This window comes from Triplophysa dalaica, chromosome 11 (assembly GCF_015846415.1).
Source record: "Triplophysa dalaica isolate WHDGS20190420 chromosome 11, ASM1584641v1, whole genome shotgun sequence".
NCBI lineage: Eukaryota > Metazoa > Chordata > Actinopteri > Cypriniformes > Nemacheilidae > Triplophysa > Triplophysa dalaica.
The window spans coordinates 18,484,538-18,504,817 of record NC_079552.1 but is presented as its reverse complement, the minus strand read 5'-3'; the positions used below and the strand labels follow the sequence as shown (position 1 = coordinate 18,504,817).

General features: G+C 36.5%; 1 protein-coding gene across 4 annotated transcripts in view; it reads left to right on the top strand.

Moving 5' to 3' along the window:
* The first annotated feature begins 3,992 nt into the window (after window positions 1-3,992).
* Window positions 3,993-20,280, top strand: part of tjap1 (tight junction associated protein 1 (peripheral)) — a 136,246-nt gene continuing 119,958 nt past the window's right edge. For all 4 annotated transcript variants that reach the window (XM_056760123.1, XM_056760122.1, XM_056760121.1 and 1 more), the window contains exon 1: window positions 3,993-4,367. The gene's annotated coding sequence lies outside the window, so the exon portion shown is untranslated. The remainder of the gene's footprint in view (window positions 4,368-20,280) is intronic.

Sequence of the window (20,280 nt, the reverse complement as noted above, 5' to 3'; positions counted from 1 at the left end):
GTCCTAGACTTAAATAAATGTTGGAGCTTTCTAAACTGAAAACAGCTTGCAGAGCCTGCATATTAAAATAAACCAGTGCTCTTGTTTTGTCTCAAAATGACCTCCATGACCATTTTTGTAAGGCTTAAATGTGCTAGTTTAACTAGGCCTAGTCCTGGTTTAACCTAATCCCTGTCCGGGAAACCGCCCCTATATGGCTGAATATAAACAGAGTTTACACCTGTATTTTCAGCCCACAGTAGCTACCTGTAACAGACCGCTTGACATTATTATGACACAATTTTGGGTAAACCTGCTGGTTCAAATTGCTCTGTGCTATTTCCTTATGATATCTTTAAAACGGCCATGAGAGTAAACAAAAATGCTATGTAGCTAATGATATTTAAATGTCGATGCATACTGTAAAAATACAGTATATTGAGATTATGAGGGGTTTTACAGTGACATTAGACTACATGTTTGCATACAGTAAAGCAATTTTGAAATGAAAAAAAATCATATTATAAAACGTTAAAGCAGATGGAATGTTGCCAATTCATTCAATATTTTCATTATTTGAAAACCCCTTAGTGTACAATATTTCTTACAAGCACTGTTTCCCCTATCAGTTTATTATTAGAAAAAATTATATTCTGGATTTCTGAGAACCATAAATTACTTGAGTTGATCAATGTGGTTTGGCTCTAAATCACTAGCGCATATCCTCCCCTTGTGGCTTCTCTTGGTGCTGTCACGTATTGTACCAACGCCAAAAACCTGTATAAAGTACATCTATATGGACTCTTCTTATACAGGTCTCTGTATTTGAAAATAGACACGTAAAATAACAACTTAAACTATAAAATCCTAGATCTATAGTGTTGAATGATTTTTTGCTTTTTGAAGGCTCTTGTCCTTAAATCACATGCAGTACAGTAGCCTACAGGTCTAGGTGAACAGTGTCTGTGTAAGTGTCTGGTTCATTATTTTGAGTTTTTGTAAACTTGAGTCTACTTCTACTGTACATTCATTAGTAAATGAATGGCAGTTTTCCTGCTGTGCCATGAATGGGGTTTTCAGCCCAGAACTGAACTCCAACTGTGGAAAACAGACTTCCAAACTAAAAGAGGACAGGAGGGGGCTTTACTGTATGTTTGAAGTTCTGGATACATCATTTTAACATTCAGTGTGCTTCATAGTTAGTTTAACACAGTTTGGTTACCGCTATGGTTTAATCTTTCAGCATGATGTTTACCTTAAACACATATAGTTACATCACCCCTTATTTCCATGAGTATGCACTTTCTCTCCAAACAAAACCAGACTCCTTGAAACAAATGTATCCTTTGACTGCTACCACCAGATGACTAACATATTTGTTTTTACTGACAGTAAATGATGCTTTGCATTTATCATTTGATTATCATCTGAATAAAACATGTCGCGGTCACATTACAGACCAAAAGTAACAGGCTTTTTGCTAAACCTATATTTTTCTGACCACAAAAAAACATCCCAGCCCTGTGGTCCATCAATTTTCATAACGTGCCTAGATTTTTTACTATTTAAATAATCCATACCTACATTAAAAATGAATGCATACATTTGCTGTAATATGTTACAGTAATAATAATCATTGTAATTCAATGGATAAGTAAAATCTGTATCAGATCAAGTCAGGTCAGGTCATAAGAAGTAAATCAGCTACTGTCATGATGTACTTCACAATTAAAAGTCAAACATATGTATACTGTATATATTTTATAGTAATGAAAAATGACTTGAATTGTAATTCAATTCAATTTAAAAGTGCAGAATTTTTTACATTTTGTGTGATAATAGTTAAAACATGTTAGAAGTGAGATTCTAGGTTTACGTCACAAAAAATATTGATAGTAGGCAAACATTTTGAATATTCTTCATAATGTCACAATTAAAAAAATAAGATAATATATATACAATGTATATACTGTATATATGTGTGTGTGTCACAAAAATGTGAATATATGAGGTTTAGTGAGATTTAGACTTCCACAGTATGATAGCATCTTATTGATTTGCTTTAACATTTCATTAGTAGTCAGGTCTGGGAACTTTGGCTGCTTTCTTTTCCTCAATTGCAATCATTTCCTCAAAAGCATTTTCTAACACTTTCATTAATCTCCATGTAGAAATTTCAGGTTAATTGATCAAGTATGCGTTTCATTGAATTACACCTGCGATATTTCATCAAGAGTCTTCTGGTTCACTTGGCACCTGATGGTTCACCATGCAATCATACTTATTTTCATTTTTGCATTTGTCCTTTTTTCAAACGAGAAATAAATAAAATAATATCACAAAGCTGTGTTTGTGTGGATTAAAAGAGATATGCTTGAATGTGTGTAACCACTCTTCCAGCTTCATGACCACAGGTGTACTCAGAATGAATCATGCTTTGAGTCATTTGAAGTCTCTCCTCTGCGCTTGAAATGCAAATGTATGTCTTCACAGCTCTCTGATACAAGGGAGCAGGAGGTCTGGAGCAGGTAGACCATGACCCCTTAGAAGCACATGCTATATGCCGGCTGTTCTGAGGTCAGCTGTCTGCCTCTGTAACAGACTGGTTCAGCATTAGTATTCAACCTAATACTGACACTGGCTGTCAGATGAAAGGCCGCTCGTCCTGAAACAACAACAGCACCTCACCTCACAAAGGGACCCTTTACGTCAGTGAACAGAGTTCTCCTTGAAATGCTGTGTTATACTCAAACAGTGTGGGAGAAGGGATTTATTTATTTTATTTATCTTCGGTTTACCTCACCTTAAAGGGATGTAAAGAGATTGTTGGTCTGGCTACTGATACGGGGCATGAAAGGGAAGTATAGGAGAAATAAGATCAAATTTAATTTTTTAGTCAATCAGAATTTGCACAAAAAACCAAGAGTCAGTTTTTTTCAATGACTTTTGGCCAGATCTCAGTACACTCCCATTGATGATGTAATTAGCTTTACAAACATGCTCTTGGCAATGAGGCTAATAGCGCCCTTGACTGCCATCTGGTGTCAAATTTTCTCTCCAGGAAATGTTGTGTAGAGTTTCAATGTTACAAATGAATGACATAGGTCAAAGCTAGATATTTCTTATAACACTACTTGTTTAGTCGTTGAAACAGAACTTTAGCAATAATTTCGATGTGTGTGTATCTGTTTATCCTCAAGACGGACAACATAAATTGCACAAAAATAAGATGCTAAATAAAAAAATGTACCAGTCTTTTCAACTGATGTTACAGGAATTAATCTCAAACACAATTCTATTCCTCATTATTTAAACACTTGAGGATGTGATACAGTAGGTGTTTTAACATTGTTTTTTGGTTGCAGGCAGTGAAATTTGCTTTAACAACCCTATAGTTTACAATTGTGAGTTAATAAACACGATTTTCACGTCAACAACATAAATATGTGTCAGCCATTGTCACCATTCAAAAGACTATGCTGCCATCTAAAAAAATATATAAATGTGTGAGCAGAACTTAACTTCCGGTATACCTCTTCAAACAATCAATTGGGTAGTTTTGATTAAATTAAATTAATATACAATAAAATATTAATATATATGAAAATTAATGTGAATTAATTATAATAGAATTTGTTATATTATAACAAAACACATTCACCGGAAGTAAACTTCGGGGCAGATGCACCTGTCCAATGAAACAGTATTAAAACATCACAATTAATAGATTAGTAAATACAAGCTGTTGTGATTTACAGTGTATGTAGGCCAATTGCATTTCATGGTTAACTGCAAAATGTAATTTAAAACTTAAAAGTTCCTATTTTAGAAACTATTGCATACTGTAGACGAGTTTAATAACACATTTTTTTATGTTCCCTGTAAATAACATGGGTTATGAATCAAAGTACCCAGGCAGTACCCTCTGATACCATTTTGCATAGGTGTAACTGCACGTATTGCTGGAGGAAAATACACGACGCTTCTGCCGTCGTCCCAACTGATGTCTGCATAATCCCAACATTCCCAAACGCGTGACGAATTAATCGCGTCGCGTCCGGATTCCTGAGGATTACCCGGCGTGCCCCGCGGGAAAGATGGCGCTGGACGGGAGAAGATGTATATAAACTTTATCTGAAATCTGCAGCAGTCGTTATCAACACCTACATTTAGCGGTAACGCACTCACATCTACACACCGAGAGATTATCGGGAAGGACCGGGGGTTCGGAGATTGAAGGAGCTCGCGGAGAGATTTCGGCGTACGCTAGCGAGTGTGTTAGCCAGCGAAGACGAGGGGAAAGCGGGGGCAAAGTTTATTCAGTTTGAGCCGGAGTCACGGCGGATCTGCATCTAAGTCCGGGCTGAACTGCTTAAGATCTATCAGAGGTAGGTCAGAAGTTAATACATCGGCACATCTGTTACTCGGGTGTGTTTAAATATATATTATAAAATCTATTTTCATATTTTTTTTATATACTCGGGCCAGCCACCGTTGAGATTAACTGAAAAACACACCCAAAATCTACACATGAAACCTATCTCATCAGATCTCCGCAATGCTTTTCGAGTATCTTCTGTATAAAACGGTGAAGATTACTCATCTCAAAAGTGTCAATGCCGTTTTTTTTGCAGTAAAAATAAACCCGTCGGCTGTGTATTTAACGCGTGTTCATTTCTATTCACGGTGTTCGTGAATTACAACATTATCCTCCCTAATTATTATTTTCTTCCACTGATCGCAAAAAACGTTATACTCAGTTTAATGCTGCTCGTTTTAATACATGACGGGTTTTTACGGCTTAATCTAAAGGACGATGATCTCTTAAAGCGACGCGATTATTACTTTATATGCCATTGCTTGAAAAATGCTGTACAAGTCTACTACGGCTGTGAAGTATAGGGGAATATTTCTACGAACATCGCAGTTGATGCTGTCATAACTCCGCGAGTGCATTATGGAGACTGCACAGGGAAGTTAACGCAATGCTCGCGAAAGCTGCTGGTATACATGCGCTTAATAATCAAGCTGTCGGTTTTGAATCAATACACGTTTCGTGAGCGATTTCTCATTCTGAATCTTCAAATGCCTGCTTGTTCCTGTGAATTAAATATTTTGCATCAAAGATGAATCGAATCATGAGGCGAATATGCGAACAGTTACATCTCGAGTGCATAATGATGTCAGTAAAGCAGAAATTGTTTGAACGTCTCCTTTGAATCATTTGTAACATGCGGAGGACTTGCAGTAATACTCGCACGTCGCACCTAAGCTGTAATGAACGTGAACGTGTGTTTAGCTGTGATCGATAGTAATCATAATGTTTATTCTTTTAGACTTTTAACGTGCAATGAAATAAACCGAGCTGTTTCAGTAACGTTAGCCACCAGCGTTGAACCCAAAGCGTCACTAATCCTGCGCTGCGTAAAAAAGCAGATCAGCCTTATGATGTCATTGATTTCTCTGACTGCCTCAAACCCTAGTGAGAATCCTACCTAGAAAGGATAGCCATTTAAAGTTCAGAAAACGTGCATGGGACGTTCGGAATTGTTTTGGTGCTCTTACAAATACTGTTGATGTTAGGGGTGTCACAATATAACTTGTATTCACAATGACTATGTTTATGAATATTGTGTTAATACTTCATATATGAAAATATTGTTAATCATTCAGCAGCTATTTTACATTTTGCTTAAAGATCCGCAATAGGTACAAACTTTTTATTTTATTTTATTTTTTTTTAAAACGCTACAAATCCATCCTTTTTCTTTCAATTTTTTTTGGTTTATTTCTTTTTAAAAACAAACAAACAAGAGAACATGAAACATATCAGGGACTCTATGAATGAATATAAATCAAATAAATGCAAATGCATGACATAAATAACAGCCAAATAAAATAAATAGTAAAAAACTAAGTAGTAAAATTAAATGAATATTTTAAATTTCATGTTTCAATATTTTCCACCACATACAACAAATAATTTAGAAATAACACAAACAAATACCGCTAACGAGCGAATTCTGATTGGTCGAGAGGACTTATAGGTTAAAAACAGGTTCGGGATTTATAGCGTTTTGGAAAGAAACTGCATCTTGCAGTATATTTTAAACAAGCAAATATAGCGATTTGGAATGAAACATTGATGGAGCAGTGAATAGGTCTAGTACACAGCAAAATGGCATGACAAACTAATTTTTTTAAATTTGGCACTTAATGCGTTTTGGAAAAGAGCTCTTCACATATATATGTGTGTGTGTGTGTGTGTGTGTGTATATATGTGTGTGTGTATATATGTGTGTGTGTGTGTGTGTGTGTGTGTGTGTGTGTGTGTGTGTGTGTGTGTGTGTGTGTGTGTGTGTGTGTGTGTGTGTGTGTGTGTGTGTGTGTGTGTGTGTGTGTGTGTGTGTGTGTGTGTGTGTGTGTGTGTGTGTGTGTGTGTGTGTGTGTGTGTGTGTGTGTGTGTGTGTGTGTGTGTGTGTGTGTGTGTGTGTGTGTGTGTGTGTGTGTGTGTGTGTGTGTGTGTGTGTGTGTGTGTGTGTGTGTGTGTGTGTGTGTGTGTGTGTGTGTGTGTGTGTGTGTGTGTGTGTGTGTGTGTGTGTGTGTGTGTGTGTGTGTGTGTGTGTGTGTGTGTGTGTGTGTGTGTGTGTGTGTGTGTGTGTGTGTGTGTGTGTGTGTGTGTATATGTGTGTTTGTATATATATATTAGTGGTGGGCCGTTAACGGCGTTAGAGACTATTATCGCGCGTTTAAAAAAATGTCGCCGTTAATCTATTCTCAAAGTTGGGTTGGCAGCTGGGACGCGGATGTATACCAGCTTAACTGCACTGTACGGGGCGAGAACGAGATTTTTCAACTCGCGTCATTCGCGGAAGCAGAAGCCGGCTCATCATCTCATAACCAGGGCTTCATTCGCGCGATTCGCGCAGCAAGTAGGTCTATCGCTATGGCGTCCCTTTCGGTCCAAAACAATAACTACCCAGCACACACACGTCTCACTCAACGTGACGTCTGCGTCTTCCGAGCGTGACGTCTGCGTCTGCCGAGCGTGACGTCTGCGTCTGTTGCTTGACTCGCCCAACTGCCGAACTTGACGTTTGCGTCTCACTGAACATACAACCAGTTTTATGTGTTTATACTGACAATACCTTTAAACAGTTATTAACTGAAAGTAAGCGAATTCTTTCTTTTTGGAATAGTAAATTAAAGTTTGAGTATGTTGTAATCATTTGACTGATCTCACATTGACCTTGCTTATTCTTGCTCACAACATATTATCACATTCCCAAGGGGTAATATCTCATGGCCACGACAAAACTTAGTGAAACGAGCATGTCCCCTCCCGTTCGCCCTACACGTGAGATTGGTCAACGTGGAAAATGTATTCACTCAAATTATCCTGTCCTTTTGGATTTGTTTTTTATGGAATTCCTTCTTGCCAACATGTCCAACAGGAAGAAATAGCATTAATGGAATTAAATACACAGCATGTACTTTTCACCACTAGGTGTCTCTTAGTCACCAAAATAAGAATCTTGATTGATGACACATTTAAAAAAAACTAAAAACAAGAAAAAAACCACCTTATCCTCTTATAGCAAGTCCGCTCATCTGAGACCTACAACACAAACAATTGAGCAATTGAGCGTTTAAATGGAGTTCTGAGAGCGGACACCACAGAAATCATGCAACATAACCCTTGCCTGTATTGTCCTGCACAACATCGCTACTAAGCGCAATGTCCCTCTCTGTGCTGACAATGATGCACCTGAGCCCCTTGGAGACCCTAACCAACCTCCTGCATTGTGCCAGAACGAGCGACAGGACGTGCAACAAGGGACGAAATAGTTAGACACTATGTCTGATTTGGATTTGTTTTGGATATAAAAAATCAGTGATTGCCATTCTTTGCATTTTTTGGGTTATTCTGTAATCATTGCATGCATCACTAATAAATATTCTAAAAACAAAAATATTTTCGATTGTGATGAATATACATATATCAATTAGTGACAGAATGAAATGTATTGTTTGTGGTCAAGTTTGACAACTGTTTGGAGGATTATTTTATGTGGCCAAACTCTTTCTACTTTGCTGTAGGCCTCTACTGAAAGGCTGAATACGTTAAAGCCTACCTAAACACTGTAGCCTGATGGATGAACAAATAAAATATTAAAACCTTATGAATAAATAGGATATCTTGTAAGATACTGCATGATACAAATATAGTATTATTTGATACATTTTTAAAGTTTTCATTACATTTTGGGCATTGAATCCATGCTGAATTCACCCTTCTGATGGGATCAGTTTAATCCAGATTTTTTTGGATCAAAGTGATCCAAATCCTACAAAAAAGTTCTGAAAAACCCAAACTAAAGGTTTGATCCGGATCAAAACCAAGATTGGATTACGTGATCTAATCCGATTATGTAATCCGTTTTTTCTTTCGAAAAACACATTTTCAAGATTTGATCCAATCCGTTATCCAAAATCCTAGTGGATTACTTTTGAAAAACCGGGCCCTGGAAATAGTGCTACGTTGCTGTATTACTGTTAGCAGATAATTATGTAATGTTTTAATGCTACTTAATTATTGGTAACATTTATGTTTAATGTACCATTAATGTGTAATGTTACTAAACACTTTTAATGTTACTAAATCAAGACGTTACTTACGGATATAAGTGGGAATTATCGAACTTTCGAGGGCAGCAACGTGAGACTGGACCCAGCTACAATATAAATTTATTTCAGTCCTTTGTACTCTTATCACTTTCTTAAATATTTTTATAATTGGGTTCTCTCTTCTTGTTTAATTTGAAAAGCTGTTTGCTCCTCAGATCTTTAGATCCCTCCACGGATATCAGAAAATTGCTTTATAAGCTATAATAATGTACATATTATATATCTAGTAGTGAATGTTTTTCTGCTCACCATGCATATTGTTTTAATTTGCTGAACATAAGTCTTCCATGTACATTTCTCTTCACACCATAACCCTACATTTCTAACTCTTTTACACTTTCCATACTTTTGACCACATTGTTCAACTTCTCTTTCCCGTAAATAACATAACTGACATCTTTAGAAACCATAACCCAACGTTCAGCCTTTATAACCTTATGAGTACCTTAACTGAGATTTAATATTCTTGGATCACTTCCATACAGTGGGAACATTTCTTGTTCCCCTGCGGATTTTGAAAGTTTACCTGTTTATGAAGAAATTAAGCTTCTATAATGTTTATGGTAGTTTTTACTTTAAAGGATAGAGACATAACATCAATCAAAAATCCATAAAAAGAAACACTAAACAAGGGTTATAAATTGTTTTGCAATTCGGTGAGTAAAATTAGTATTTGATCTGGCTCCCACTGATTATATACTGTATTAATAGGTATAGGTTATGTGCTTATATGTAACACAAATTACTCCTGTCACTTTAGGAAATTACTCCTGATGTCAGTTTGTTAGGTTTAAAAAAGAAGCCTGCCATCACAATCTGTATATTCCATCACAACCTCTTCACCATGGTCAAGACTAGATTAATAGCTGTCAAAGGTTATCAGGGACAAGATTGTAGACTGACACAATGCTTTGGGCTACATACAGAAGCTTAATGAGAAGGAGACAACTGTTGGTGTGATTATTTGGAAATAGAAGAAATCAACAGTAAAATGATCCAGAAAAGGCTTAGGAGAAAGTGCTGTGGTCAGATGGAGCCAAAATTAACTCTCTGTTTTTGGAGGGAGAGAAATGCTGACTATGACCCCAAGAACACTGGTCTCTTTAGTCAAGCACATTATGTTTTGGGGCTTTTTCTCTGCTATGGGAACAGTATGCCTTCACCAGATTGGGGAGGTGAGGGACGGTTCCATTTACTGTTAAATCTTGGACGAGAACCTCCTCAACTCAACAAGAACACTCAAGATGCGTAGTGGATCGGCCTTCAACATGACAGAGACCTAAAACGTATTGCTAAGACCACCAAGGAGTGGCTCAAAGAGAAGCACAATGCAATACAAATCAATGTCTAAACCAGTTCTTCATTCTTCCACCTATGCACCTTTCATGCAGTTGAATTAGTACTAAACAAATAAGTACTAATTCAAGAAATTAGTTAAATTAACAATATGATATTTGGCTGAGAAACAGCTATCAAAATCAGAGGGTGCCAAAAAACTACTTATTTATGTAATAATAAATTCAGTACTGTGACAAATGTTAGATTGAAAATACGTAAAGATTATAGTTTCTAAGTGTGGTTTAAAATGAGAGCTTTGAATTGTTCAATGCCTTGCATAACCAGTTTTGTCGTTTTATCAGATGGCAGAAGCAGCCTTTGCATTTGTTATGCATTCAATTATGGTTGAAAACAATGTAGAAAACAGTCGATTTGAAGATGTTCTGGACTTTGAAGTCCCAGAATAAGAATATTGTGTTATATTCATTTCTGCTTTAGCAGATTTGGAGGAAATCCTCTGCTTTAGTTTTTATTTACCTGACAGAATTTTCTTGGCATCACAAAAAAGTAAAAAATAAAACACAAAAAAATGAAATGGACCTGTTGTATATTAGTTGTTTTTGACTTGTGTAAAATTAATAAGGTCAAATATAAAAAAAGGTTTAAAATATTATTTTGTTTAAATAAGTGAAGGAAACTGCTCTAAACTTTTGCGATAATGCGGCTCGGCAGACCAATTTTATTTACGTCCCCACCAATGTCAAAATCAAAATTTCGCCCTTGCCTATAACCATAATCACAGAATACTATTTAATTTTTTATATTCAACACTGTATATACAATAAACAAAAATACAATAATATGACATTGTCCAGTAAATTAGTAAAACCTTGCAAATACACGCACACACACACACAAGATTATTATTATTTAACATAAAAAAGATATGGCTTGGCAAACCATTTAATGTTGCATTTATGCCACCTACTGGAAATAGAGTGAAACACAGATCAAATAAATGCAAGCGTTAATTTATTTATAAAGCACAAAAAGCACTAATAAACTGTACACAGCAGTGGTCACCACATTTTAAAGTGGTGTTTATTTGTTATACTAAATTATATCGGAAAACATGGCAGGAATAATCGATCGCATCAGAACAATATAAACATCAGAAAGCCGTAATAACATGCCCAACATATAATGATATAACCATGGTTTTGGACTTAAATGTATTTCACGAACACTTTACACAAAGCATTACAAACTGCATAAACTAAGATTGACAGCTGGTCCTTACCAGTGTGTAACACAACTAACAGAATGTCAAGTAAACAACAGATGGTCATTAGTTCCTAGGACAGACGCAGACGTCACGTTCAGTGAGAGGAATGAGTGAAGTGAAAGTTAACAAAGTAGACGCTTGACACACTGCATTGAACCGTGTATAGTAGCGTGTTACAACACGTGTTAGCAAAAATGACAACAAATTACTTCACTGCTACACGTGAATGACACGTGACGCCTAACTGGACGCTTCATTGCTGCACGTGATTTACGTGACGTCTACGTCACGTCAACGTCTCGTCTGCGTCTTGAATTCAATGCAATAAATAGCAGAATAAAAAAAAAGTTAAGACGTGGAGTTAGACGTTCAGTGAGACGAATGTGTGCTGCAAAGTCATGTATTTGGACCCTTAGGAACGCCATATATCGCCTCTTTGCATTAACATATAAATCACTCGCGCTTGACACGGCATTCGCGTTTGGTCTGAACACAACATAACGTTACTGTGAAATTACCGCATCAAACGTGACGTGCTAACATGGATGCAGCTATGAAGCCGCCGGGTTTGCTTCAGGGAATATTAATTTTTAAGAAGCTTCCCAATAGAAACATCGACAAGACTAAGGTTGTTTGCACCTTGTGCAATGCGGAATTGGTTTAAAAAAAACACTTTCTCTCAACAGGTACTGGTCTAGCTTTAGTTGAAACCAGTAACTTTGTATTGAGATCTAATGTATTATGGCTCCTGTATGACATATCGCTTGTTGCTCCCTCACTCTTTGTAAGTCGCTTTGGATAAAAGCGTCTGCTGAATGACTAAATGTAAATGTACTGTAGGAGCTCTTCCAGTCTCAAGTACCACCTAAACGGAAATCATCCCTTAGCTAATGCGGAAGTAAACACAAGTTCATCTTATTGAACATAATTTAATTTTCATCACCAATTATCATAGTAGAACAGCTTTCTCAAGCAGTTTGTGATGCATTTTGGAAACAGGAGATGAGCCCCTGGTCTAATGCGCCACCTGGCTTGAGAAACCCGTTCTCAAAGACTTACTTTTAGTCATTATTTGGGTAGCACACATATTCTGAATGCCTTCGGCAGAATTCAAATGAGCCATTTTAATCTAGATTAATCTAGATTAATTTTGGAATTAATCTAGATTAATCTAGATTAAAAAAATTAATCTATGCCCACCACTAATATATATATATGTGTATATATATATATATATATATATCTCAAACCTGTCGAGTACTCAAAATGAAAAATTGCCCAACCCTACCTTGAAGGAATGCATACATTTAAATCAACTAAAACCGCAACATGCAGAGTGTGCAAATACCTTTATTACATGCAGATTAATTCGAACAAATACTGTATGAATGACACAGATGCGTCATCTAGTGGCTGTGTATGGAAGTCTTCTGATGCAACAGTATTCTTTACCTTTTGAGTTCAATTATTGTTTAATGAATTATTGCTGATAACAATGAAATTAAAAGTAGGCCTAATATGAACAACTCAAGGGGTGCTATTGTTAATGCCATCTTATTTGACATTAGCATAAGATATTTGCACAAAGCATCAACCTATTTTATTAAAATTGTTTAGGTGACTGTTAAACTAAAAAACTGATTGAACTGATATTTACAAAATTGCCAGTCAGAATTGGGTAATTATAAAAGTTTGTTTATGTGTTTCAAGTGAAAAGTATCTGTTTTTGGTTTAATCGTGTAACATTTAATTTGTTACATTTAAAAATATTTTTGGGGGGATTGAGGTTGGGCGAGGGTGGCTGTTGTCTTCCTTCTTTTTTTGTTCTTGGCTGATCACATGCCTGCGGCCACGTCATATTCTGTAGTTGAAATAAGAACCCTAGTGCTTGCTAGTTTTTATAGTTTTTGCACACCCCGTTCATCGTTTCAGCAGCTGTTTTAATCAGATTTTATGTCTCTGTTCTTTTTGCCTTCATATTTAAGTACCATCCATATGAGTGGTTAAATTTTACTCATATCACACTTTATAAAGTCAATTAAATACATGAAACATCTGTTTTTTTCCATTTTGCATTAAAAACAGCATACCAGTGATGCTGAAGACGACCTTGGCAGTTGAAATAGTTTTTGAATTTCAAAAACACTTTCTTCATCAGTGTTTTTTCCCACACTGCACAACTTTTCAATGAGAAAACACATCAGGCATTTCTGAGGATGTGATTGGGGTTTTACTTTGAATACATTGCAGTGCTGAATGTTATCTATATGTACTATAATATTGTTATTTTAAAGCTGTTTCTAGTAATTCTGTGGTTTACTTTAAAGTTCATTGGCGTGTCATGGAATGTGAATGGTATACCATGATTCCACTACAGTATTTCTGAGGTCTTACTCTCAGTGTGAGTCTCCCTTGCCCTTGAAAGCAGCACGTTGCTTCTTTTTATAAAATATTTGTCAAATCTCCAAGTAATACACACATTTAGCTTTCGTTAAAAAGACTATGAGGACCTTTTGTGCTGAGATACAACCTGCGTGTCTTAACTGTTTGAAAGCTTCTTTTCTCAAATTGTTTTTTTGTAGTACAGGATAGTCGCGAGGATTGTGTGGAAACATTCCTCAGCTTGGCCGAGCTCCCATTCTTCTGGAATGGTCCTCAGTAACAACCATTCAGTTCTTGTGGAGGTTTACCCAGGACTTGTTTGCTTTCTTTGTCAGCCTGTTGGCTCTGTTTTTATGTTTGTTGCTTGAATCCAATTATCTGTGACCTGCACCACAGCATGCAGCTTTTCTCTGTACCGCAGACACAGGTGACTGATCATTTCTTCTTCTCTTGGTTCTAAACCTTCATCAATTATAATAAAAGATGTTAGGAAGTTCTCATTTAAAGGTAATGAAAGTGCCCATTTGCTAGTAATGACTAAATATGCAGTTGAAATGTCTGCTAAAGGTCAGTACTTTAAAAAAGGTGATGGCTTGTTCTTGCTTTTAAATTCAATTAATTTCTTCGACTCAGATTTGTTTTTGCTGTACCATCAATAAATAGGATTCATTTTAAGGTTCAGTTTATTTTCATAATGTCAGCCACTCAGTTTCTAGCAGGACCAAAACTTTTTTGTACTTCTGTACATCTGAAGTAAAGTCTACCGGTTTAAGATGCTTTTGTCCGTAAATTTACTCCCGTGCCGCAGGTCATGTGTCGTGACACTTTACAGACCGTGTATCACAGGCAGTTTCTGACAATCTCATGTTAATCTTGCGTGCGTATACAGTAGTATTGCATACATCATATCTTCGAAGAGTATTTAGTTTGATCAAATTTATAAAAGAGAGATACAGCTGTAAGATTATTTCCGGAAAAACACGAGCGACTACTGGGGAGAGAGGAACGGAACTACAACACGAGCAAGCAACACATCATCACATCATCCCACAGACATAGGCTCTTTCGCCTTCGCCTTTCCGTGCTTTTGGCCAATAAAAGGAATAGGCCAAAAGGAATAGGCCAAAAGGAATCAGGGATCCAGAATAACAAAAAAAATTCAGAAACAAGTTGTAGTGCCAGGGGAGTGTAGTAAGTAAAGAAATTCTACGTCATAAGTCCAACAAGGGATGGGCAATATTAGGGCTGGGCGGAATGACGGACTATTCCATTACTTCAGAATAAAATTTCAATCGTATGAGGTTTTTCTATTCTATGTATTCCACGGAATGTAAATAAGTAGGTGTGGTTAACTCGGCGAAAACAAATGAATTAATCCACCCATAACAAATGAAAGTATCAAACATTCTTTTGACCTTAATTCAGTCTGTAGTTTAGCGATCCGCTCCAGTCCGGTGCTTCTCTTACCTGCAGTGCTTGTGCAGGGATCTGCGCCAGCATATAAAAAAGCTCATTCTCAACACGTACTTCAGAAGTCATGTTGTTTTGCAAAGCTGTTAATAGTTTTAATAAAGTTTAACTTCAGACGAGCAAAGATGAAACTTGCGTTGAAATGCGCGATGATGCTCGCCGCGTGAGCGTTTGATATGACGGGCTTCTACATCCAGATTTGGGAGAAATTTGATGGAATCACCAGGGACTCGAAGTTCAAACACAAGCCAAAGACAGAAATCGCAACACACTAAAATTGGTCCTCTAATAGAGAGTAAAGAGCGATAAAGACCTACAGTACAGACCCCATGAACACCAGTTTATAACACTAGTCATATACTGTACTCTCATTGTTTGTGCATATTCATACTTCATTGTTATGCATGTTGTCTATCTAGCCAGAAGATAAATATAAATAAATAATACATCTGATCATCAGAACTTAATTTGATATCTTTAGTACATTTTCATTACTTGCCTACATTTGAACTTTGGTGAGCATTTAAATGAACTGTTATAAATAAATTGATTAAATCAATCTAATAAAATTCTCGTGAAACTGAGAAAGAGTTTGCACTGAATGAGGAACTCTAACTCTCGTGAAGGATTGAACTAGATGTATCAGAGTTGATGTTTAGTTTCACTTTCGTTTTATTTAATTTGTTTGTTAAATATTTGTTGATAGTCATAGTATATTAAAAAACCTTTTGTTAAAAGTTTTTCTTAAACATTCGTAAATGCGGATTACACTATTTTTTTATATGATTTCTTGCCTATTATGTACAGGATAAATGGAGCGTCCCGTTCACAGCTTGTGACCATTACGACACAGGACGCACTGCACTGTTGCCTATTTACATACAGTACAAATGTGAGTTTGTATTACGTTATTTAAAATACGTTTATGAGCGTGTGACAGCGTAGATTATTTTGATCTCTTTTTCCACATTTTTCTGTTCTCTTTCTGTAGAGCGAGTCATAGCCAGATACATTATATGTTTCTGTGAGAAGAGAAGGTTCACACGGTTCTGGAGAGAATGATGGACAGCGTGATGCGATAGTTTTCACCCAACAATAGGCTATATACAATTTAGGTATGACATGATGTGTATATGGAGTTTTAGTTAATTTAATTCTTTCTTTACAACCACGTTTTGAATTAGAATGTCACCATTATATTTTATATTTACAAAAATACTGTAGGTATATTTTAGGAGCCTGTTTGATTTTGGGGTACGTTTTACTTTTTGATTAATGGTTGGTGTTTCTGTTGCTGCACTAGTTTGGCCTGCAGTGTTACAGAAACCGTGAATAGTAATCCTTCCCGCATTTTAGGACTTGACCACACATACACACCAGCTGCTAGAAGAGCACAGGGCTCTAGAGATCAGAATAGCAGGTGGCTGTATAGCTCATTGATTTACCGCCCGTGACATAAAGATGGCCATAAACCTGATGTATACAGATGTCATCATGTCCAAAGTGATCTACTTATCATTTTCTTTTTACTCTAGAACATTGGTCACCTCAAAAGTGTTGCTTGTCATCAGGACATTTCATCACGCTCCATATTTCAGCAGTTCTGTTGCTTGTGTGCAGCATTGCTTGTGCTTCAGCTTCATTATTATGCGCAGTTAAAGGAACAGTGCACCCCAAATTGAAATTCAGTTCCTGCGAAGAAAAGCCAGAGCCAAGCGCATTACAAGCTCTCTCACTCTAACCCCACACATTATAAACTCCCTGGCTTGAGAAAAAGCCAGAGTCGCGTGCATTACAAGTTCTCTCACGTGCAGAAAACTTGTACATTACAAACTCTGTCTTGCGTGAGGAAAAGCATAACCCGCCTGCATTGCAATCTCCCTTCGCATGTAGAAATGTGCATGGCACGTTTGAAATTTTAATTTGCAATATTAATTGACAAACAACTAACAATTGTCTTAGGAATCAGCCTTTTGTCATTCACTGAAAGGTCATTGTGGACCGGATCCATTTATAAGGGATCGTGTTTATTCAGAATGGCCTATTTCCGTCAGCATTGCACTGCAGGTCACGTTACATGTGTGCCTGACGTCTTAAGTTATCGAGTTGACACAGTTGAGTATTGCCATTTCCAATAGAATGACATAAGCCGGATTTCTCACAATCCCTTGTTGTGAGGTTGCACTGCCAGTAATAATATTTGTGAATTAAGGAAGATTTGTTATTATTTTCTTTATGCTTGGAGAGTTTGATATCCAGTCGAATTTGAAGCTGAATATGAGAGATTTGGTAGGTATTTGAAAGTGCTGGCCTCCACGTTTGGAAATTAACTAAAGCATCTAAATGCAAGAAACGAAAATGTCCCGTTTTATATTACAATATTCTCAGGTATATCAGAGATGGACTGCTGAACTGCTTTGGAGTGAAAAGACTATGGACCTGGAATGGTTTGTGACAGCAGGTTACTTTTTTCCACACAGAGATATCACTGTGGCTGATTTTTTTTTATTATTTCAATGACCGATATATCTACACGGCAAAGAATTGACATTCTTACAAACATTTTTGTCTTGTTTTAAGTAAAAAAAATCTTAAACTTCCTCAATACTTGACTTACTTATTTTTCTGCCCCTATTGGCAGATTTTTTTTGCTTGTTTTTACCATAAACTTACTTAATTTTTCTCCTTAAAAAGAGACTAAATATCTTTGGTCACGTTTCTTGTCAAGAAAGTGCATCTTGATTTAAGAATGTTTAGATTTTTGTTCTACAAAACAAGACAAAAAAAACTTTTTTTGCAGTATCTGTTTGGTCAATACATGTTTCTGTTTTTCCTTCGTCTGACAGACAAACAGTAAATCTCCAATTGCTAAGAAATACGCCATAGACTTCTTTTAAAGAAAATTTATTTGAGTGAACAATGTACATTTTTGTTTAATCAATTTGTTGTATTTGGGTAATTGACAAAATACTGTACGACCTATTTAGAAAAAAACTGTTAATCATTACATTACTTCATATTATATTAATTGTGTCATATTATGATGTTATATTAGATAATCTTTATATTATTCATTTTTATAATATAATAATATAGCATAAGAGGGCTTTATTTTCATTGTTTCTAAATTTTTGCCGTCACACCATTGGACACATGCAATCTATTTGTGAACTACCCATTTACGTTGGTGCTATCTACATTTGTGGCAACGTTTCTTTCCCACTGTCTGTATCAGCCATCGAAAACTAGAATTTTTCCACGTACCATTAGCTGAAAGCATCTGTGGGAGGGGCTTAGCACAGCAGAAGAACTGCTGCATGTGTTGAATCCCTTTCATGTCTGTCTACTCGCACAGTCAGGAAGTCCACTCCAATCTAATGGAGAGCTCCCTAAGATTAATGTCCGTCACAAAACATTATTCATCACACAAGTCTTTCCATCATCCATGAGGCATGTGCTCTTCTTGTTCAACTAGTCTCTGAAAGGCTTTGTTTAAAAACATAGACGTCATATTTAAATCATCAAACCCTCTGAAGACATATCTGTTCAAGCTCTCCGCAGTCTGTGAAAAACTGACCATTAACGGTTTGAACAAAGTCAAGTCTGTTTGTTTCCATAGTGCACATGTTCACTTAAAACTTTTTTTTTAATTTGTATGCTTCTCCAGACAGTTCACTAAATTTTGGAGCGGAGCTGCACTGCAGCTGCCCATATACAACCTGATAATGTTAAATGATGTTGCACCAATCGAATGTTACTCTTATATCTCACCATTACTCATTACTCTCAAATTCACCCCTTAGAAGGTGAAGAGGGGGTTTCAGACTGATTGCCTGTCACAAATTGCAATCCCTCATTTTGACAAATCAACATTCTTTTTACGCTTACATTTTTTGCTGCCACGTTTTTATATACCGAGACATCCAATGCTTAATTATCCACACAACAAAACAGGCATGAAAGTGAGGATTATACTGTAAACCCATTGTCAATGAAGGCAGATCATTATAGCAAGCCCACACATAGATTTTATGTAGCAGTCGTACCTTCCAGTTGCTCACTGTACAAAATGCATATATCAACAAATTTGATCGTATACTCTAAGTTGAAGGTAAGATAAGAGAAAGGATTGGGTGCTAATGTGAAAACACACATAATTTGGTTGCATGTTTTTTTTTTTTTATAATCCTTGGTAATCTGTTCTGTGCTTCACACTGTTGACTGGATTTAGAATTCATAACAGCAAAACAGCAGCAATTTGATCAGTTTTCATGTGCATGGTCATGCTTTCAGTCTTTCACATTGCTGTTGGATGACTTTGTCACTCCTTATGTTTGATTTTGTTGAAATTCAACAGACATTAGACTGGAATGGGCACAATACATCTACAAATGCTGATTTGAAATGAAAATTTGGAATGTTAATTTTTTCCACAGCTGTAGTTATTTTAATGAGAACTATGAAAGGATAGGGCTTGACTGTATATTTCAAACAACCATTTTGTTGCTTTGCTTAATAGCAGATTTTCAATAGATGTAAAACAGATAACAAAAATAGGATAGCAAGAGTTGCTATTAAATGCAGTGTATGTTATTTACAGCAAGAATTTGACATTAATTGGAACTGAGCGGATTTATTAGTAGACTAGACGTCATTACTCCACCACATGTATGGTGTCATCAACTAGATTGGTCAACAGAGTTGAGTTACTACGGCTTCGGGAAATAGTCATAATTACATCGTTAATTTCCCAAATGATGCATCATACTATGGTGGTTAACCAGCGAGTTATGTTGTTGTTCTGGAAACGCACCCCTGACTGACACAATTAAAACGTTCTTCTATTTTTAATGTTATACTGCTTAGTAGGAGTTTAACGATACTTCGTATTATGATATTTCGCGATGCAAAAGTGTTGCGATGCGCATCATAGAGAGAGGGATATTTTACAATATATTTTATTCTATTTGTTGAGCGGTCAGGACGCTACCTTCTCTGCGCCAGCGTGTCACGTGTACTTCTCTCATATATGCGTTACAGTGGGTTCAGACCGCCGCCGTTGGGAGCGTCAAAGTGGCCGGAAGTCATTCATTTTCAATATGAGCGGGCAGCGAGCAGAGGCGCGGCGCGTCTTGGCCGTTGTGGGAGTCAAGGAGAGTTGAAATCAGGTCAGCTTTATGGTATTGAGCTATGATGCG